Raw genomic sequence first — 12,781 nt, forward strand, 5'->3', positions numbered from 1 at the left:
GATTATGATAATTAATATAGAGAAAGAGTAAGTGGATAAGAGTTAGGGCATAGGGACGACCCTGTTCCTTCTTATACTCAAAATTTATGCCATGTGGATTAATTTCGTGTGTTTCGTGATTATAATGTAAAAGGTAAGTTTTTGCAAAGATGTGGCTTAATGACAGTAGCGAATGAAGGTAACGTGACTTGAGACCTCATAGCTATTTTTTTAATGTGAAGTTTATGATTATCTGATGCAAATTACTCGACCTTTTACTGAATATACAGTGCTATTTTTTTTATCAGAACAACAAAACATGTAACAGTTATGCAAATTTTAGAGTAATTCGAGAAGTGTACGTTTTTGTCTCCATTTGTGCACGAAAATTGTTTTTCAAATATTTGGCTCAGCACTGACTGCCACTCTGTATTGCGACACACTCTTTTAGCACATGGTATCTCACTGAACTTCTTATGATTTTTCTTTGTGGTAGCATCTATTTTCTTCTTTATACTGATGAATCCCATTTTTTTCTGATTTGTATGTAGCCACATACACGCAAAATTTAACTTCTATTGAATTCCGTAGAACTAATGTGCCTTTTCTTAGTCTAACAGGTGAATTTTACATTTCTATGAAACGATGTCATAAGAATACTGTCCATCAGTCTAGTTGTTTTGGGAGATTTTGGAAGTGAAGATGAAATTAATGAATCGCGAGGTGACATGGATAGACAGTACACTTAGAATGAAAAAAAAAAGTATGAGAGATGAGATGCTGGAAGGATTTGGGATATTAACGATTTTTTTTATTTTCAGCTTTATTCTTTTACCCACATCGTAGCATAAGTTTCTTTTATATACATTTTCTACTAATAGATTCATCTTCAGAAAAAGGGACACCTTGAACGATTAAAGATAGGACATGAGCAATGTAATACTGGAAGTCTGCACCACGCAGTATCTGGACTCAGGTCGAGGTGAGGTGCAGCTAGCGCCTCGTGCCCCGTGGCCTTGAGTTGTCGGCCAATGTGTTACAAGAGGCGCCTCGATCCACAAATCTCCCCTGACAGCTTAACGCGCAGCCCCACACTTCTGGAAACGTACTTTATGCGACGGTAGCGGAAGCACTTACAGCTGCCTCACGCCAACATAACTCACAACAGATCGTTCCTACCTTTCTGCGACTGTCAAATCCAAAACACGGGCCACCGAAACAGCAGGCAGCTACCACTGCTTATTGCGCAACTCAATAACAGCTGCGAGAAAGCATAATGTATGACGTACTAACTCTTTCTTTACAGACTTCATGTGAAGTCCGACTTTTATTGTTTGCTTTACAGGTGCCTTGGGTCGGCCACACACCTTGCGCATTACCCTGGGCAGTTTTGTTAACTTCGCACGAATTAACTTAAGTTCAGGCACGATTATGGTTGGCAAGATGAACAATGTCCTGAACATAAGCTGTGTACTGGTCGGTAAATAAGACATTTATTGAACCCTTCCATAATACTACGAGTGCAACGCCAGATTGATTCACGAGTTCGATCAAGAATTCACTAAGTTCGGCTTGTTCAAAGCTAAAATTTGAGAAAATGGTTATGGATAACTTTCCATAGACGACCAACGCGGTAATTTCGCAAGGCTTTAAACACTATGATGCAGTTCAGAGTTAAAATCCATGAGCCGATGTAGAAATTTTACAAATTTTAACATCACACTGCTATTCAGGGCTCACGTCCGTTAGCCAATATAGAAATTTCACCTGTGCTTAATATCGTTCTGCTTTTCGGGGTTAGTGCATGAGCGCAACTCTCAAGAACTTCCTGACTGAGATGCCAATCTTAACACACAGATGTGTCAAATCCAACTCATCCAGGCCAGCCTGGCCGCTGCCCTTAAACACTATATGATCAAAACTACCAGGACACCCGTACGTAACCGTAGACGGCCATTAAGGTTTTCTTCATCTGACCTTATGAGCTCGCTCAATTTCATCTTGTTTCTCGATGCTACGTCCAGTTATTTTATCGACATTACTGACTCCTTCAACTTACCACAAGCACTGAACACGAAAATTAACATACATTTATCCACATTCAAAGCAAGTTGCCATCTATTCAATGAAAATCTGTTCAAGTCATCCTGAATGTTGCTACAGTTATTCAACGACGACATTTTCTCGTACACAACAGCATCCTCAGCAAACAGTCTCAACTGCTGCCCATCCGATCAGGTAGATCGTTTCTTTACATTGCCACACACTGACGAAGAAGTTCGGGAGGCAGCATTCGCCAAAATGCGCTCCATTCCACACAATGCTATCCAGCGGCACAACATGGAGTTGCAAACACACTTGTACGTCATTCATGATATGTGATGGGAGATATATTTCTCAAATTTGAGCTCCACATTTTGTGTCGCTTATTATAACATTGTAGTGCGAAATTATCTTAAAGAAGACAGATGAAGAAACTACATTTTTAACCATTGCGACGTTTTCAAATAAGGCTTTTAATTTTCCTGTGGAAAGGACAAGAGACCAAATTGCACTACTGCAGGATGAGTAACTTTTTTTGTGGCCTTCGCAGCCACTATACACTTGCATAAAATCTCTCTTTGCAGCCGGCCGGATTGGTCGAGCGGTTCTAGGCGCTACAGTCTGGAACCGCGCGACCGCTGGAGTCGCAGGTTCGAATCCTGCCTCGGGCATGGATGTGTGTGATGTCCGTAGGTTGGTTAGGTTTAAGTAGTTCTAAGTTCTAGGGGACTGATGACCTCAGAAGTTAAGTCTCATAGTGCTCAGAGCCATTTCTATTTGCAACTACTAGAAAATTCGTCTTTACATCACCGTATGCGTTTCTCTTTGTTTGTATAAAATATCATCAGTAATCTGGTATGAAGCATATCTACAATTTTTGTTTCCTTCTTAGATCTACAATAGTTCTTTACAAAAGATATTGGTGTGTAATCTTTACGTGCATAATTTTTTCCTAATTTTCCGCTTACATCTGGAAGTATCGTCTACCCACATTTTCCTGGATTTCCTGTGCAGGGCGTTGATCCTTTCGGCTTAATTTCATGTTAGGCTGTAGCGCAACGCAATTCTTGACCTGAAATACAATTAAATACATCGTCACTACAGTCTCATTTGCGAACAATGGCGGTTCGCGCAGGTGGATACTCGGAATTGGGTTGCATTGTAGCCGGCTAAAAGCGACAGTTTCCGTACGCTCATACACGTGCTCTACGCTTGAAGAAAGCAAATTGTCTCTTGCTTGCGCATGTATAATGTGCCTCTTACCAACACAGTAAGCAATGGCAACTCTCAACAAATTGATCTGCCCCACTACAATAGGGCGGCCGCAAAGATTCACTAGAATAAAAAAGGTAATAATTCTGATTTTACGTCACCATGAGCATATCACATCGGATGTTCCAGATCTCTTGAGGAGAACAATGTGGGCTGTTTCAAGACTAGTGGAAGAAGGTGTGAAAATTATGCTGTATTATTTCAGACTTCGCCTACTATACGGGCACTGACAGAATGATCAAAAAATTCATTCTGCTCTGTTCCACTTATATTTTACTCACACTTCCCATTGTCAGGCAAAAGAACGCCATGAGATGCAGCAGAAATCAGTAAATTAGGCACTATAATTACCACATTTAAACTCATGGAATTTTTAAAATCAAGCGTTGTAAGCATGCAGACACCTCTTTTGGAAAACTGATATCGTTTGCTCAGACTTGCTACTACTAATAAACTATGAACGATGCAGGTCCTTGTTAAATATAAATTGATATTAAAATCTGAAATGGCACTTACATCACAATCTGAAACGAAATAAATTTTTATATTCTTGGTACCTGAAGTGATGCTACAAGCATTTATTTGTGTTGCTAGTCAATGTCATAAAGGCCGTACTGCAAATGCAACAGTATATTTGGTCCAAATGGCTCTGAGCGCTATGGGGCTTAACGTCTGAGGTTATCAGTCCCCTATAACTTAGAACTACTTAAACCTAACTAACCTAAGGACATCACACACATCCATGCCCGAGGCAGGATTCGAATCTGCGACCGTAGCGGTCGCGCAGTTCCAGACTGTAGCGCCTAGAACCGCTCGACCACCCCGGCCGGCAACAGTATATTTCTTTCAGTTAGACATTACTGGTCTATTATGACAACACGGATACATGTACAAGATGGCAGATTTCGGGAATGGTGTTGGAAATGCTTGCAAGTTTCCTGCAGGATACGCACAGTGAAGACACGAAGCACACGATATGGTTCTGGAGTGCTAAATTTTTCTGTTACCATTTTCATGAAGGAAACCACGAGAGAGATTGTAAGATTCGTAGTATATGTGGAGGAAGTAATTATTCTGGTTACATACGCCACTTATAATGAAACATTGCAATATCCTGCTGATCTGATAGTTCTAGCGTCGTTTATTGTTACGGTGTAAGATTTATAATCTGAAATGGGTGATTAATCCCTAACCACACAAAGACGCATAGGAACTTTTGTATTATGATTTCAAAGAAGGTTGTACAATTTTAGCTCGATTAATTGCTCTCTGTTTGAAAATGTATTGTCCTTGTGAATGATTATGTTATATTGTAGGTATAATTCTTTCGTCCAGCGCTTGTTTTCTACCAAGCGACTTTATAACTGTTTTTGTTGTCGTCTTCTTGTGTGGATGTGTTAGCGAGCAGCATGCAGATTTTGGCTGTTCCAGAGATCGCACACTTTAATACATTTATATTCCTTTCGATTACTGATTCGAGGCTCTAGTATTATACGCGTTGAACAACTAGGCAAAATACTGAATAAATCTACTGTTAACTATAAAGTTATAGAATGAGATTTTCACTCTGCAGCGGAGTGTGCGCTGATATGAAACTTCCTGGTAGATTAAAACTGTGTGTGGGACCGGGACTCGAACGCGGAACCTTCGCCTTTCGCGTGCAAGTGCTCTACCAACTGAGCTACTCAAGCACGACTCACACGCTGTCCTCACAGCTTTACTTGTGCCAGTATCTCGTCTCCTACCTTCCGAACTTCACAGAAGCTCTTCTGCGAACCTTTCTTCCAGGAGTGCTAGTTCTCCAGGTTCGCAGGAGAGCTTCTGTGAAGTTCGGAAGGTAGGAGAAGAGATACTGGCACAAGTAAAGCTGTGAGGACGGCGGGTGAGTCGTGCTCGGGTAGCTCAGGTAGAGCACTTGCCCGCGAAAGATAAAGGTCCCGAGTTCGAATTTCGGTCCGGCACGCAGTTTTAACTTGCCAGGAAGTTTTATAAAATTATAATTCATCATTACTTATTTGTGGTGCATGTTAATAATACGCACAATCTCTACTTTTCAAGTTTTGTAATAGCAACAAAATCTTTTATGTGGCCTTCAGCATCACTGATATCCTATGCTGCTGCGAGAGATGTTTTTTATGGTATTTTAAGATACTTTTTATTATTGTTGTCCCACACAAGCAGGATCCTGCTGAACCACATCTATTTTTATATGTGAAGAAACTAAGCATCTTGCCAAGATGCTTAATTTTTCCCCACATATAAAGGACTGATCTATTTAATTTATTTTATCAGCACTTCACTTTTTTTGCATTTACAATATGACAGTCGATGGAGAGCACAGGAATCAGCAGGCATGCGGAAGCTCTATGCTCATAGACTTGAGTTCTGCATCGATTTTGTGTAGATATAACTGGTAAATGAAGTGGACATTGAATGAAAAGTAGGAGAGGGGGGAGTGGGATGGTAATGAGATGGAGAATTGAAGGAGAAGGAAAGAGTTAGAGGCGAAATGAAGGGAGGATGACGGAGAGAGAAATACACACATAAAGAGAAGAAGGTTTTTTTCCACAGTTGACGTATTTACTGATTATACTATTTTAGAGAATTTTGTATTTTATGTACTATTAGGGTTCTATCCTACTTCACTAGAAATCTGATGAAAGGTGTCCACCATGCGCAACACAATTATAGGACCAGTTTTTCGAAACCCCATAACTGTCTCCCATAAAATGTAAATGTCGTGTGACTAGGACCCCCGTCGGGTAGACCGTTCGCTAGGTGCAAGTCTTTCGATTTGACGGGAATCGAACTCGGGCCCTTAGGATTGACATTTTGTCGCGATGACCACTCAGCTACCCGGGGCGGACATTGTTCCCAGTACGACGCATAGGTTCAAGAGTTGGCTACATCCTTCCTCTGTAATGGTGGATAATCGTGACGCCCTGCGACGTCAGCCCCGGCTCTACGACGCTTCAAACAGCAAGATGTCGACACATAACCAAAAAAAGGTCACACGTTAGAATTTCATGTGACGTTTAAGGTAATCATGTCACATTGGCACCAAATTTCACCACGCTTCTTCCCGACACTACCGTGGGCATATCACACGATGGAAATGTCGACACCCTCTTCTTACCCTTGCTTCACCCCTTCTTTTGACGCCTCTGCGATGGAGGACAGAAGCGCAACGCCCAGCGCTGAAATCACGTGGTCTTTTTATTAGTGGCCGAGGAAAACGTACCAGATACTCCGCCGTTCAGAATAGGTACGAAAAGGCCTCAGGTGGTGGCATAAAGGGCGTCAATAAAACAACTCTTTCCTCTGTGGCCTGATTCCCACATACAAGCGGTCGACAACGACAGTTCGCAGTGCTATCAGCAGCAGGAAGATGTCGTTGACAACCTTTGACACTGCTGACGCCTTCGGACGCATCAAACTTTCTCTAAGGACATTTTGGGGCTGCTTTCTAACTAAATGTGGTCGCACTGCTTTGGAGTGCAGAACGGCCGCAGTTTTTGCTCTCGTGTATTGGTTGGAAATACTAGTAACGGTTCAAGACAATTCGACGAAATCTGAATGTGATCCGAGGTACCAGAGGGCGCATGTGCTTTACCAGCCCTCCTGTTTTCGTAGTCCTAAGGCGTCATGATGGAGGGGCGCGACATTGCCACATGCATGAATAAGCACCATTTGCTGTTTTGGATCACGTTGAAATTTGGTATAATGGTTTTGAACAGTTCTTAGCGGTTCCAACGTACATACGAAAGCACAAATTGCAGTCGCACTGCACTCCAAAGCGGTAAGATCACGTCCACTTGTAACAACAACGACTCTGTACTATTGTACATATAAGTAATTTTTTCCATCTTATTTTTCGATAAACTTGTGTAATTGATGTTCTGATTTCAATTTTTTTCTTTCATGCCATTGTGTTAAGAAAACTGTAAATAAGTTTCAATGGGAATATTAATGTTTATGTCAAATGTCAAATAATATTGTAATAGAATTGAAATGTAACAAATGTTGAAACTGTTGTAAATTGTTTAAAATTGTAACTGTGCGTCTGGTCCATACGTAGGCAATGTGTTAGGATATGTAGAATGCAAAACCTCGGGTGAATACCCGGTCTGTCAGGGAGCGGTAAAAGGTGGATGGCAGGCAAGTGCGGGAAAATGCACGCGGGCACTGCACGGCACAACGGGCACAGTTGTTGTTGGAGTTTGGCATTGGTTTGAGCAACACCTTCTGGAGCGAGGAGGCTCTCCTGGAAGACATAGCTTCACTGAGCCTCGGGTATGCTGTTCCAACGCCCACACAGCATGGTTCAAAATGGTTCAAATGGCTCTGAGCACTATGGGACTTAACATCTATGGTCATCAGTCCCCTAGAACTTAGAACTACATAAACCTAACTAACCTAAGGATAGCACACAACACCCAGTCATCACAAGGCAGAGAAAATCACTGACCCCGCCGGGAATCTAACCCGGGAACCCGGGCATGGGAAGCGAGAACGCTACCGCACGACCACGAGCTGCGGACCACACAGCATGGCAAAATTCCCTAGGCACTAAATGGAAAAGTATTGTGACGCTAAGAAGAATTAAAGTGCCGATACATCAAGAGCCATAGCTGTGGTTGTATGTGTGCTCTGTGCCTCGCCATCTTGCCGCCCGCCAACCGACGCATCGATACTAGCAGGTTGAAACTTTTAGTACTGTATTCGTGTGGATCAGAGAGTGAACTGTGTTTGTTTGGTGCAACAATAACCTAAATTTTACCAGAACTTTCCCATCATAACTAACCTAGAAAGGGTCCTTTCCAAATGTTGTGCAATCCGAGTGTCCCGAAATGAAAATTAAAATTCGTGTTAATAATAATTATTTGTAGAACTAGCTATGTTAGAATGGTGTTTAAAGAAATGTTTTGTTAATGAACCAGTAACTGAATAACGAAGGTCTAACGAAGTTGAAAGATAACTTTAGTATTGATATAGTAATGAAGATTATTATTTCGACACAGGTTTAAAGGCATTTAAATGAGCAGTAAATAAGATGAAAAGAGTAGTAACTTATGTACTGGAAATCTTGAACGAATAATAAACTCAGTAATCAATTTTTTAAATGCAGCGATCATAACAGTGTCAGGGTCCCCCCTCATTCATTTGAATTCTGAAGTGTTCTAAATTGGTTTGATCAGCAAAAGTTAAAGTCAATATAAAAGTCAAAATTTATCAGTGTTTTATCTTTATCAAAATTGACATTTTGTGTGTGGCACGAAAGTGCAATTTCTAGGGTAACCTATGCCCGATTTTAATCAGATTAATAGACAGTATAAAGTTTTATGGTATAGATTATAGTGTAGTGTTACGTATTCATCCATATCAGTACAGAACGTGAAACTGTCAGTTCAATAGATTTTCTGGTTCTAAAATTCGACTATATTATGCAGTGTTACAACTTGTTGTTTTGCATGAATATATACCGACTTGTATAGGGAAGAAACTTAGTTAATGCCTAATTAGGCTGGCGACCGAATTATTATCTAATTGGTAGCATCTTCTGGGTTGCTTTTGATCCATCCTGACGCGTAATTGCATTTCGAACTTACTTGACGGATCATTGTTATTACAGAGTGGATGTAAGTCTGATTTGCCACCATTCAGGTACACGCGGTCGATATCTATACGAAAATCCTTTCTCATAAGGTGAATCCCGCTCACTTACCACAGCACAAGCTTCAACGAGTACTGTGTCAGGGATTACACACTGGGAATGCAGCCCCAAAATGTCCTTAGAAAAGGTTTAAAACGTGCAAGGGTGTCAGCAGCGTCAAACGTTGCCAAGGACATCTTCCTGTTGCTGACCGCACTGCGAACTGTAGTTTTCGATTGCAAAATGTGTGGGCATGAACACCAAAGGGAAAGGCGTGGTTTCATTGACGCTCTGTATGCCACCCCCTGCGGCCTTTTCGTGGCGATTCTGAGCAACGGTGTGTCTGGAATGTTTTTCTCGGCCACTCATAAGAAATCTTCCATCGCGCAGGCATCGAAAGAAGGGGTGAAATGTGGGTAAGAGGCGCTGTGACGGCGTTCCCATCGTTTGACACGTCCACGGTGACGCCGGCCAGAATTGTGGTGAAATTTGGTGCCATTGTGGCCATCGCTAATACACCTTACAGCGCACGTAAACTTCTGAGCTGTAGTCTTTTTTCGCACGTGTCGACACCTTGCTGTTTGAAGCGTCGTAGAGCTCGACGGTTACGTCGCAGTGCGCCAAGTTTTCGCACAGTTACAGTGGAAGGTTGTAGATACTCTTGAGACAAATTTGAAATTTATGCATCGCAACGGGAGGCAATTATAGAGTTTCGCAAAAGTGATGCTTTCATTCTGTTGCACATTGTAGGCTGTAGTTAAAGGTCCTGTTCAACGCACTACTTTTGCACAAGCAGAGAATGTCCTCCACCAAGACCTTGTACTCCTCGATGAATACTTTAAGAAATGGCGACTGAAACCGAACCCTCACAAAAGTGAGGTATCTACTTTTCACCTGGACAATAGGCTCTCAAATTACCAACCAAGAGTCAATTTTAGAGGGGAAGCATTACAATTCAATGACACGCCTACATATCTGGGTATGACTTTGGAAAGGACCCTAACATATAAAGCCCAGTTACGTAAATCTGCTGCAAAACTGAAGAGCCGTAATAACCTTCTTCAGCGTCTAGCTGGTACATCATGGGGAGCTGACGCCAACACATTGAGAACAGCTGCTCTAGCAATCGTCTATTCCTCAGCAGAGTACTGCTCTGCAGTATGGCTTAATAGCTGCCATACTCACCTTGTGGACATTCGTCATACTATGCGTGTCATATCTGGGACATTACTTACTACTCCAGTCCAAAGGCTGCCGGTGTTGTGTAACATACCATCTCCTCACATCAGAAGGCAAAAACATTTTGGTCATCTGTGGTCAAGAATACTGAATAACTCGTCACTTCCAATTCACGAAGATGTGAGACAGCTAGAATCATCCAGGTTGAAGTCCCGTAAACCGGCATGTAAAAAGGCTATGGAATCGTTAAACAATCATTTCGACCCAAAAGACAGCTGGCGGAATGAATGGACAAATTCTACTCCACAGGGCATTTTGAAAGTTGAAGTTCCAACAGTAAGGCTCAATGGTTTTAGCTTGCCAAGATGTGGTGTGGGAAGATGTGCTTCGATTCTTCATAAACGGGGTTGGGTGGACACCCCATACTGTGACTGTGCTGACGTTCCACAAACATTGAAGTACACAGGGTGGTCCATTGATAGTGACCGGGCCAAATATCTCACGAAATAAGCATCAAACGAAAAAACTACATCTCGCTTCCCACGCCCGGGTTCCCGGGTTCGATTCCCGGCGGGGTCAGGGATTTTCTCTGCCTCGTGATGACTGGGTGTTGTGTGATGTTCTTAGGTTAGTTAGGTTTCAGTAGTTCTAAGTTTTGGGGGACTGATGACCATAGATGTTAAGTCCCATAGCGCTCAGAGCCATTTGAACCATTTGAAAAAACTACAAAGAACGAAACTCGTCTAGCTTGAAGGGGGAAACCAGATGGCGCTATGGTTGGCCCGCTAGACGGCGCTGCCGTAGGTCAAACGGATATCAACTGTTTTTTTTTTAATAGGAACCCCCATTTTTTATTACATACTCATGTAGTACGTAAGGAAATATGAATGTTTTAGTTGGACCACTTTTTTCGCTTTGTGATAGATGGCGCTGTAATAGCCACAAACGTATAAGTACGTGGTATCACGTAACATTCCGCCAGTGCGGACGGTATTTGTTTCGTGATACATTACCCGTGTTAAAATGGACGGTTTACCAATTGCGGAAAAGGTCAATATCGTGTGGATGTATGGCTATTGTGATCAAAATGCCCAACGGGCGTGTGCTATGTATGCTGCTCGGTATCCTGGACGCCATCATTTAAGTGTCTGGACCGTTCGCCGGATAGTTACGTTATTTAAGGAAACAGGAAGTGTTCAGCCACATGTGTAACGTCACCCACGACCTGCAACAAATGATGATGCCCAAGCAGGTGTTTTAGCTGCTGTCGCGGCTAATAGCAGACAAATTGCGCGATAATCGGGAATCTAAAAAACGTCGGTGTTGAGAACGCTACATCAACATCGATTGCATCCGTACCATATTTCTATGCACCAGGAATTGCATGACGACGACTTTGAACGTCGTGTACAGTTCTACCACTGGGCACAAGAGAAATTACGGGACGATGACAGATTTTTTGCACGCGTTCTATTTAGCGACGAAGCGTCATTCACCAACAGCGGTAACGTAAACCGGCATAATGTGCATTATTGGGCAACCGAAAATCCACGATGGCGGCGACAAGTGGAACATCAGCGACCTTGGCGGGTTAATATGCATGGTGCGGGATTATGGGAGGAAAGATATTTGCCCCCTCCCCCCCCTTTTATCGATGGCACTCTAAATGGTGCAATGTATGCTGATTTCCTACATAAAGGTCTACCGATGTTACTACAAGATGTTTCACTGCATGACAGAATGGCGATGTACTTCCAACATGATGGAGGTTCGGCACATAGCTCACGTGCGGTTGAAGCGGTATTGAACAGCATATTTCATGACAGGTGGATTGGTCGTCGAAGCACCGTGCCATGGCCGGCACGTTCATCGGATCGGACGTCCCCGGATTTCTTTCTGTGGGGAAACGCCTGACAACATGCGCCAGCGCATTGTAAATGCATGTGTGAACATTACGGAAGGCAAACTACTCGCTCTTGAGAGGAATGTCGTTACACGTATTGCCAGATACATTGAGGTTGACGGACATCATTTCGAGCATTTGTTGCATTAATGTGGTATTTACAGGTAATCACGCTGTATATAATAATAATAATGTCCTGTGACGAGGGCCTCCCGTCGGGTAGACCGCTCGCCTGGTGCAAGTCTTTCGATTTGACGCCACTTCGGCGACTTGCGCGTCGATAGGGATCACGCTGTAACAGCATGCGTTCTCAGAAATGATAAGTTCACAAAGGTACATGTATCACATTGGAACAACCGAAATAAAATGTTCAAACGCACCTACGTTCTGTATTTTCATTTAAAAAACCTACCTGTTACCAACTGTTCGTCTAAAATTGTGAGTCATATGTTTGTGACTATTACAGTGCCATCTACCACAAAGCGAAAAAAGTGGTCCAACTAAAACATTCATATTTCTTTACGTACTACGCGAATATGTAATAAAAATGGGGGTTCCTATTTAAAGAAAAAGCAGTTGATGTCCGTTTGTCTAATGGCAGCGCCATCTAGCAGGCTAACCATAGCGCCATCTGGTTTCCCCCTTCAAGGTAGACAAGTTTCGTTCTTTGTAGTTTTTTCGTTTGACGCTTATTTCGTGAGATATTCGGCCCGGTCACGATCAATGGACCACCCTGTATAGCAGTGGACTCC

This window comes from Schistocerca americana, chromosome 7, assembly GCF_021461395.2.
Source record: "Schistocerca americana isolate TAMUIC-IGC-003095 chromosome 7, iqSchAmer2.1, whole genome shotgun sequence".
NCBI lineage: Eukaryota > Metazoa > Arthropoda > Insecta > Orthoptera > Acrididae > Schistocerca > Schistocerca americana.